The sequence below is a fragment of the Haliotis rufescens genome, unplaced genomic scaffold, assembly GCF_023055435.1.
Source record: "Haliotis rufescens isolate VD_foot unplaced genomic scaffold, xgHalRufe1.0.p SCAF_9, whole genome shotgun sequence".
Classification (NCBI taxonomy): Eukaryota; Metazoa; Mollusca; class Gastropoda; order Lepetellida; family Haliotidae; genus Haliotis; species Haliotis rufescens.
In genome coordinates this window covers 42,366,761-42,377,178 of record NW_025964383.1, presented here as the reverse complement: position 1 = coordinate 42,377,178, position 10,418 = coordinate 42,366,761, and the positions used below count along the sequence as shown (strand labels likewise).

At 42.1% G+C, this 10,418-nt stretch overlaps 2 long non-coding RNA genes across 2 annotated transcripts; one reads left to right on the top strand and one right to left on the bottom strand.

Annotated features, from left to right (window-relative positions):
* Window positions 1-229: 229 nt before the first annotated feature.
* Window positions 230-3,512, top strand: LOC124111050. Its single transcript, XR_006857376.2, has 2 exons — window positions 230-520; window positions 3,339-3,512. It is a non-coding gene; the product is annotated as an uncharacterized LOC124111050 (long non-coding RNA).
* Window positions 3,513-8,984: 5,472 nt separating this feature from the next.
* LOC124111051 lies at window positions 8,985-10,149 on the bottom strand. The gene is made up of 2 exons (XR_006857377.2): window positions 9,845-10,149; window positions 8,985-9,153 (listed from the first exon to the last, which is right to left on the bottom strand). It is a non-coding gene; the product is annotated as an uncharacterized LOC124111051 (long non-coding RNA).
* Window positions 10,150-10,418: the final 269 nt, after the last annotated feature.

Here is a 10,418-nt window from a genome sequence, read left to right as displayed (position 1 = left end):
TAAAGAAAAAAAGACATTTAGAGATTTCCAACCGTACCTTCTTCCCTAATACCTAATGAGGCGGAATGAGATTAACTACGTGACCTATTAAGGCCCATACCATATTAGGAAAATACCTGGCTAATGCTGACATAGAGAAATGTTATTTAGAGGCGTCCAATAACGCTTAATGAGGCACACCCTTAAAAGTCACGTGATCAGTCAAGGAATACAAAATCACCGTGTCTGACCAAGCTGACTATAGCTGTTCGTAGGCTTCAGACAACCATCACGATGAAGCTCGTCTTGTCCATCCTCTTGTTGGTATCAGCGGTCAGTTGTGAAGTTACCGACGGTCCGTGGAGCGCCGTTGTCTGCAACAAACCATTTGAAGTTATATCACGAGAAATCAATGACCTTGCTCTCTACATCAGATGTCGATTCTACATCCCTCGAATGGAAAGGTGTCCAAGAGATCAGATCTTCAGCCTGCGCAAAAAGTACTGCGTGTATCCAGAGAGGCTGGTAAACTCATGTAACCGTGAGTATTCATTGTATATACTTGCATCGTGTCTTTACTGTAGTGCTTCCCCTAAAACCCACCAGGAGGAGGTGAGGTGAAATGGGGTTTAACGTCGTAGCTCTTTATCCTCAGTGTCACGACTTGATAACAAGCAACGCTTATTGGATATTGTCATGAAATATATCAGTTTGAAAAACCGTATCCTGCATTGTTTCTAACGAAACATAATGTTATGAATCCACAATCCGATATTGATTATGGCAATAGTTACTTATAATATCACTATAATTCCATCTCCTGCTTCTAATTATCTTAGGATATGAGTCAGTCCTTGCACCCAACAGTGTGGCACTGCCCGTCAATGGTTTAGCACTATGCTCATGCAACATCCTGAGTCGTAAGGAATAATTGTATTTGCACTGAATCTCCAATACCGCCTCTGTGTTGTAGTATCTCATGCGTCTGCCCGGAGAGCGGGAGGTCTGTAGTTTGGTTGCCAGGCAGCATCATCAGAAAACAAACCGTTAGATATGGTACTTGCTGTTATCCTGCCTGGCGCTCGGCTTTCGGAGGATAAAGATAGGACTGGTCTGATAAGAGTCAGTACGCTAAATGAGTTAGTGAGTGAGTGAGTGAGTTGGGTTTAACGCCGCTTTTAACAGTATTCGAGTTATATCACGGCGTGTCAGCTTAATGTGGGAGGAAAGCCCGAAGTGATGCAGGTCTCAGACGTTTACCACTTCGGTGAAACCCACGAGCACGGGTATGCTGCTGACAAACCTTGAAACATAATCGGGGCGAACCGGGATTCGAACCCACAATCATAGGTTTCTGGCGTGTCCAAGGGACGCAACTCTGCACAGCGAATCGCAGCGCCTTAGACGACTGGGCCACCCGTGACCCCAGTACGCTAAATAGGGTGTCTATGTTAACACTGTGGCATTGTACCGTATTGATTAAGAAACATACGCATATCATGTGCAGAGTCGTATCACCTGCACTAGTGAGTGAGTGAGTTAAAATTTAACGTCGCATCGGCATTATCTCAGTCATATAGCGAGGAGACCAAGTTAATATATTCACAATTTAGTCATTAATGCAAAGTTTTGCTTAAGACAAGTTGTAAAACATATTTGAGCATACTATATTTAGAAACAATTCATGAAACATATTTGAGCATGACAATATTATACATTCAGTTTTAAAACACGGGCTATAGGCCACCAGTAACCAAAGCTAGGCCACCTCGCTGGGGACCATGGGGACTTACAGTACCTCTGCTTCCTTCATGATACCCCAGCAGGATTTACGTCATCACTTTAGCCACTGATGGTTGAACACAATGCCAGCCAATATAAAAAAATACTCATCAATGAGTTGGCTTAAAAACACTGATTACATTGATTATGATAGGATTACGTGTCACACAGGGGGGCAATATTTTTACGGTACTTTAACCTCCTGGACAGAGCCTTCAATAATGTCAGTTAATAGTAGCATCACACCAAAGTTAAAAACAAGCATTTTATTATTCACATACATATTTACAATTTATTATAAAGACCAATTTCTTTCAAGTAATTTATGATGAGATGCCCGCTGACACGGGAAAAGAGATCTTGTAGATTTACGCTTTGATAATGTGAATCCCTTGCGATTGCAAAGTCCACATGTACACAGTCAAGCAATGTATGCTTGACGGCATCACCTGCACTACATAGTAATTCCTGTTTGTTATCTTCAAAATGTTACAGTTAGCGTTGCTTAAAAACCCTTCTGTTGTTAATAGCAAGGACATACGCCGTGTGTAATATACATCAGAAAAATATTTAAGCAACGCTAACTGTAACATGTATTTCCATGTGAATATCCTATATCTATATCCTGACGAAAATATTTGTTTTTGTTTAAATACACAATCGGAAATTGATTACGAAATAGCATATTTTGTAAATATTCCACGGCAATACGTATTTAAACTGCCCTTTTAATTGTTTCCCCTAAACCCCAACAGGAGGATTTTTCTTATACCTTCACTGTATCCGGTATCAGTGGTGTGTTAGACATTTCACACGATGCATGGAAGTTCATAATATATGAAAGAAGAAGAGGTTTATAATCTTTGACAACAAAATGAAAGTATGCACCAATGTTTGATGGTGGCTAACACTAAATAGGAAGAAATGGTTAGTCGAGTTTTTGATACGGGTATATCAGTTGTGTTTTGGACCTTACGTCGGCAGTGTTTCAGCCTTGTTTCGTTTTGATAGCGTTTGAAAAAACTTGTTTGTGGTCAAATTCTGATTTCAAGTGGGTAATATTCTATTTCCGGCTATTTAGATGGGTGAGAAAGAGAATTACCTCTCACCTTCTACAGCAACGAAATGATTGTTCACTGTCATATCATATATATTAGAATTATTCGGCTCCTCCTTACAGGGAAGAGAAATTTTGTCTCCAACAAAAGTGCCACGCCCCCTCCCCACAAATATGTAATAGTTTATCAGTTGCAGTCGCCTTGCTCGTTGCTTGTCTAAGTTGTTCTTGTAAAAGGAATACCAGCAGCACACTACCTACCTGTGATCAGGCGGGGCACGGATGGCCCATTTATCTAAGGCTCCGCAATTTTGCTGTTCAGGGTTACGCCCCGAAGTGCACCATTAACCTTTGATCATAGGTTTGAATCACAGTTTGCACTGATCATGTTTCTGGGTTTCACCAAAGTGGTAAATGTCTAAGATATATGTCACCTTGGGCGACGTCCTTGACAAGCCTGATACATATATGACTGAAATAAAATTCAATGCGACGTTCACTCACTCACTCTTGTTTTCAGCCCCCAAAATGAACAGCTATGGATAGGCCGACCACTACGCCCCAGTGACTTATGTCCAGCTGAGAATCTGTCAATATACAATTTGAAGCTGGCCGACCCAATATCTAGGAAATCCATTGTTATCTTCAGCTGCTGACGTACGACTCGTGTGTAAATAAACTATTGTTTGCCCTTCTTTTATCTTGTTGATGTTCATTTTTGTTGTTAGTGACTGTGCAGACTTACCATTGATTCCTTAATTGCATGCTGCTATACAGCACCCGGGCTGCGTCCATCTTCACAAAGCCACCTTAACTTAATTTGGTTTTAATCAAGAGATTTAGGTTGACTTGAGCCAGGGTCACAGACGTCTATGTCCCTTCCCATAGGTGCTCCAGAAACCATATGGGCACAGAGAATTCCATATATACGTCACGTGGTACTTCCAGCCTGTGAGAATCGTTCGATGACTTCCTTAAAATGCAATGTTCGGCTGTAATTGATATGAATGTAGGCAGAAAAAGGAGTTGCATTACGAATAAATAAAAGCAACAAAATCTTTTCCATATTCATAAGAATTCTCTGCCCAAATCAGAATCGATTGTACAATACCTAAGAACATGAGTGTATGAATCACTATCAACTAGTGACGATAGTAGGTGTCCGCTAAAAGGTGCACGTTTCCTACCCTACCGGTGGAACCAGTCATAAACACATGCAAAGGCAAATAAATTGTTCACTGGACTATGATTGTAGGTTCGAATTCCGGTTCGCTCCGATTATGTTTCAAGATTTGTCAGCACCATAACCTAGCTGGTGAGTTTCAACGAACTGGTAAACTTGTAACGTTAAGACGTGCGTCACTTAGTCTATTCCTTCTGTATCAGCATGACGAACTGGTAAACTTGTAACGTTATGACGTGCGTCACTTAGTGCATACCTTCTGTATCAACATGATGAACTGGTAAACTTGTAACGTTAAGACGTGCGTCACTTAGTGCATACCTTCTGTATCAACATGACGAACTGGTAAACTTGTAACGTTAAGACGTGCGTCACTTAGTGCATACCTTCTGTATCAACATGATGAACTGGTAAACTTGTAACGTTAAGACGTGCGTCACTTAGTGCATTCCTTCTGTATCAACATGACGAACTGGTAAACTTGTAACGTTAAGACGTGCGTCACTTAGTGCATACCTTCTGTATCAACATGACGAACTGGTAAACTTGTAACGTTAAGACGTGCGTCACTTAGTGCATACCTTCTGTATCAACATGACGAACTGGTAAACTTGTAACGTTAAGACGTGCGTCACTTAGTGCATACCTTCTGTATCAACATGACGAACTGGTAAACTTGTAACGTTAAGACGTGCGTCACTAAGTGCATTCCTTCTGTATCAACATGACGAACTGGTAAACTTGTAACGTTAAGACGTGCGTCACTTAGTGCATACCTTCTGTATCAACATGACGAACTGGTAAACTTGTAACGTTAAGACGTGCGTCACTAAGTGCATTCCTTCTGTATCAACATGACGAACTGGTAAACTTGTAACGTTAAGACGTGCGTCACTTAGTGCATACCTTCTGTATCAACATGACGAACTGGTAAACTTGTAACGTTAAGACGTGCGTCACTTAGTGCATACCTTCTGTATCAACATGACGAACTGGTAAACTTGTAACGTTAAGACGTGCGTCACTTAGTGCATACCTTCTGTATCAACATGACGAACTGGTAAACTTGTAACGTTAAGACGTGCGTCACTAAGTGCATTCCTTCTGTATCAACATGACGAACTGGTAAACTTGTAACGTTAAGACGTGCGTCACTTAGTGCATACCTTCTGTATCAACATGACGAACTGGTAAACTTGTAACGTTAAGACGTGCGTCACTAAGTGCATTCCTTCTGTATCAACATGACGAACTGGTAAACTTGTAACGTTAAGACGTGCGTCACTTAGTGCATTCCTTCTGTATCAACATGACACACTGTAATAAAGTAGCTGACTGGGCGCGGCTGGCGCAAACCAAACCCATTCATTTACTCAGCAGAGGTTGTATTGTGCAGGCGGATGGAACGTGCTATAATGAGCAGATGGCCATGACTGTACTGAGCAATAGACTTGGTACTCGGTGACATCTCGGTCGTGTGAACTCGTTTACGAAAATAAAATGTTATTGTCCAGACGGAAACTATGCATGCACTAGGAATATATATTACTCAAAGTTTGCTAAGGATCACGTTTTGATGCTATCAAAATATTGAAATACAACGGTAACCCATACAGGACCTCAATGTCATGATGAACGGACGGAGGCACGCACGAGGTGCTTGAGAACCTGTGTTTGGATGTATCGTGACAGAATCATTGCATATCAATATTAGAGAGCACAACATTTGCTACTGGTGATTGCAACAACTGAATGAACCTATGCCCGCTCAACTTCAAAGACAGCTTGACAGCAGATGCATAGCCATGCTTGAAACTGGGTCAACACAAGGTCATGTTGCAGACGTGTTTGGTGTTAGCCAAAGTGTGATAGCAGGGCAAAGGGATGAATCAACTACCCAGCGTAGTGAAGGTAGTCGACAGCCTTCCACAACATGGAAGGCCTGCATTGGGGAGGGCTGAAGATCACGTCAATTGGACAGAGCAGGACTGGGCTCCAGTAACCTGCACTGATGAATCGAGACACTGTTCACACTTCACAGATCGTCGTGCCCCAGTGTGATGCAGGCAAAGACTTCAGAGTTCCAACGTTGCCGAACATGAATGCTATGGAGAGGGCTAAATCATGATCTGGGGTGGGATCGGTAGGCCTGAAAGAACGGATATCTATGTCATACATCGATGCACTGTGACAGCTTTATCTAAAAAAATGTCCCAGACATATTTTGAAAAAAAATAATTATGTTTCGATCAGACGTTTGAAAACAATTATTGCCTGCCATAACAGTGACATTGTTGCAAGGTAATTTGCTTCTTAGAAAAATAAATCTGCTTTTGTAGCTGTAGCTGAAACATATCTAATCTTGATACATATTCAAGCCCCTCCAGAATATCAAATGGCCGGTACCTAAGACGACCATTGTTTGGGGCGTTACGTGTGTTGTCGTAATAACCTCTGTGGAGATTTACTTTTTCCAAGTGTGACTTCATCTCGAGTATTGGGTTTTACATTTTACTGGTAAGACCTGACGATTTGAGAAGCAAATGTATGGACTTGGGGTTTCAAACGTAAATTTTCCTAAAATCAATGTGTGTGTGTGTGTGTGTGTGTGTGTGTGTGTGAGTGTGTGTGTGTGTGTGTGTGTGTGTGTGTGTGTGTGTGTGTGTGTGTGTGTGTGTGTGTGAGTGTGTGAATGTGTGTGTGTGTGTGTGTGTGTGTGTGTGTGTGTGAGAGTGTGTGTGTGTGTGTGTGTGAGTGTGTGTGTGTGTGTGTGTGTGTGTGTGTGAGTGTGTGTGAGTGTGTGTGTGTGAGTGTGTGTGTGGGGGGGGGGGGGGGGCATTAAAAGGTACTGGTGAATTAGTGAATAGTTCCTAGACAGATATATTTTACGAGCATTTCTGTAGACTTTCGTGACACACGTATGTTTGTACATAATATTAAAGAAATATTAATATATGTTGTTTCGACGGTCCATAAGTGAGATAAAACATTCCTCCTCAATGTTGGTAGACACTCTCAGCTCTAATAGCTTGGTCAGTACTTCCCTTGGGTATTACTACGTCAACCAAAACCTCGGAGTCGTGTTTTATCGTCACTTTGCGTCTTCAGCGCAAGTCGTGTTGATCTTTCGTGTATATGGTATTTGAGATCATTGGATGTCATTGGGTGAGTGAGTGGTAGATGAGTTGGTAGGTAGGTGGGTTGGTTGTTGGGTGTTATTGGGTGAATAGGTTAGTGGTGGTTGGATGTTAGGTGGGTTGGTTGTTGGTTGTTACTGAGTGTGTGTGAGTGGTAGGTGGTTTGGTTGTTATTGTGTGAATTAGTTAGAGGTGGATGGATGGTAGGTGGATTGGTTGTTGGTTGTTATTTAGTTAGCGTGTAAGTTGAAGGTGGGTTCTTTCGCCTTGGCGTAAGTATGACACACAGGGTAGAGTAAGTGAGTTGGGCTTAATGCCGCTTTTTAACAGTATTCCAGTATATCACGGCGTGTCAGCTTAATGTGGGAGGAAAGCCCGAAGTGATGCAGGTCTCAGACGTTTACCACTTCGGTGAAACCCACGAGCACGGGTATGGTGCTGACAAACCTAGAAACATAATCGGGTGCTGACAAACCTAGAAACATAATCGGGGCGAACCTGAATTCGAACCCACAATGATAGTCTTCTGGCGTACCCAAGGGAAGAAAGTCCGCACAGCGAATCGCGGCGCCTTTGACGTCTGGAACACCCATGCCCCCCACACAGGTAGAAAGGACGAACACGTAGAGGAATTTTAATGTCATATTAACATCTCTGTAAGCGTATCACATTTATATTACTACTGTATACCACCCATGAAGATCCGGGTTAGAATAGGTCTTCAGCAACTCATGCTTGCCGTAAAAGGCGACTATGCTTCTCGTAAGATGCGACTAACGGGATCAGGTGGTAAGGCTCGCTGACTTGGTTGATGCATGTCATCGTATCCCAATTGCGTGGATCGATGCTCATGATGCCAATCACTGGATTTTCTGGTCCAGACTCGATTATTTACAGACCGCCGTCATAGAGCTGGAATATTGCTGAGTGCGGCGTTAAACAACAAACAATCCTTCAGACAATACTACTGTATTCATGTTTTTCGGCTGCTTGTTTTCGTGTTGTTTCTTTGCTTGTGTTACTTATTGTTATGTGGCTGCAATGTATAACACGTTCTCAGGATCACCGCAACAAGGACGCAATTGAGACACGACAGTCACACAATACCAGTGTACAAACTGTACAGTTATAAATAATGCAATCACTGACTCGAATGTGTTTTGTCGCTTTCAGTGACGCATTGGTGACACAATATTTCAAGTGAACAATTTATTTGCCTTTGCATGTGTTTATAACTGGTTCCACCGGTAGGGTAGGATACGTGCACCTTTTAGCGGACACCTAGTATCGTCACTTGTTGATAGTGGTTCATACACACATGTTCATTATATGACAGGTATCGTACAATCGATTCTGATTTGGGCAGATAATTCTTATTTATATGGAAAAGATTTTGTTGCTTTTATTTATTCGTAATGCAACTCATTTGTCTGCGTACATTCATATCAATTACAGCCCAACATTGCATTGAAAGGAAGTCATCGAACGATTCTCACAGGCTGGAAGTAACACATGACGTACATATTGAATTCTCTTCCTGCACACTAAAGCGTTCGCTCGTCACGCCGAAGACCCGGGTTCGATTCCCGACATGGGTACAATGTGTGAAGCCCATTTCTGGTGTCCCCCGCCGTGATATTGCTGGAATATTGCTAAAAGCGGCGTAAAACCATACTCACTCACTCACTCACTAACTCATCCTGCACACGGATATTCGTGTTGTAACCAGTCACGACTAACGTGCAAGAATCTTGTGACGCTGCAGATAGCAGGTTAATGAAAGCCTTATCCTGGGATTAAGCTCTTTAGTGTCGCCTTGTTAAGATAACAAACAAAAGGAACTAAATTTTACAGCTTATATAAACTGTTTACTGTCATTCAAACAACACAGACAAAAGTGTAAAGTCAGGAACAACAGGGACATGACGTGGTCCACGTGTGGTTCCGGTACTGTCAATATGCTGGCTCTCGTCCGATCCAGGAATCCGGTCCAGCAGGTACTTGTACAGTGGGCGCTGAAACACACAACGTACAGACACGCGAGTGAGTGAGGTTTGACACCGCCTTTCAAGATAGAGGGCACTACTATTGGGCTTCACATTATATTCAAATGTCCTGCCAGCTTCTAGCATTGGACACGAGTCATTGATAACATAATTAACAGACTGATACATACATATATTTTTGCAAATCTATTTTCATGAAATAGGAACAGACTGGGAGTGAAATAAGTAACATTGATGATGTTTCGAAAACAACAAATATGGTTGACAGATCCACTTGTAACTTTTAAAGTTTTCGTTCAAGGCATGGCAACATTTCAGGGACGAACTAGAACAGGCTTAATTCTATTCTTCTCGAACCCTTTGTGGGAACAAAAGTATTTTAAGAATCCACTTGCAACATGTAACCATATTGTTCATCATACAGTAACATCACGGAAGGAAAAGAACAGGATTCATTCTACTGTTCTTAATCCCTTTGTGCGATCAAAAAGCTATTGTGTCTCTTTATTGACGTCAGTATGCAACTGCTCATTATCCAAACGTTCACCCAATCGCGTCCTTAGCCCGCTCCTGTAGCTGTTTTAGCCAACAGGAACTCAGCAATTATCTTGACCATGTCGCGACACATGCGAGCCTTGTTGCGGTCAAAGAGACGTTTTGTTACATGAGAACATACATGTACTTTTTAAAATCTACTTACGTTTGCACGGCTTGATAAGACTATCTGGGAATATGCATCGCTTGTGTTTCAAGCTAAGAACCTGGTACTTGGGACACTGTTCCACGTGAGGTACATAGAAGCGACATTGTACATAAACCCCAGGGTCGTCGATGTCGCGCGCGATGATTTCAAAAGGTTTGGTACAGTTCACTAAGAGTCCGCTCAGTCCGTCAGCGGCGGAGACAGCGCCGACGGTCGCCATGATGAAAGCACACACGTGCAACACACACATGTCGGGTTAACATGAAAACATGTACAACCTGGATGTTCATCACACACACACACACACACACACACACACACACACACCTTTGGCGACATGTCTTATCAGCGGCTTTACGCGCTATTACATTATGTTTCCAGGTTAATTGCATTTAACGCGACGTTAAACCCCTTTTAACCTCACCTTATGTTTTTGTATGAAGATAATATAGACCCGCGGGGCTTCAACTATCATGCCGACACACATTGTTCTTATTGAACCTAACCATGAAATAGTTTATTTTATTTATTGTACCTACATGTTTCGGTATAACTTAGAGTACTTTATATA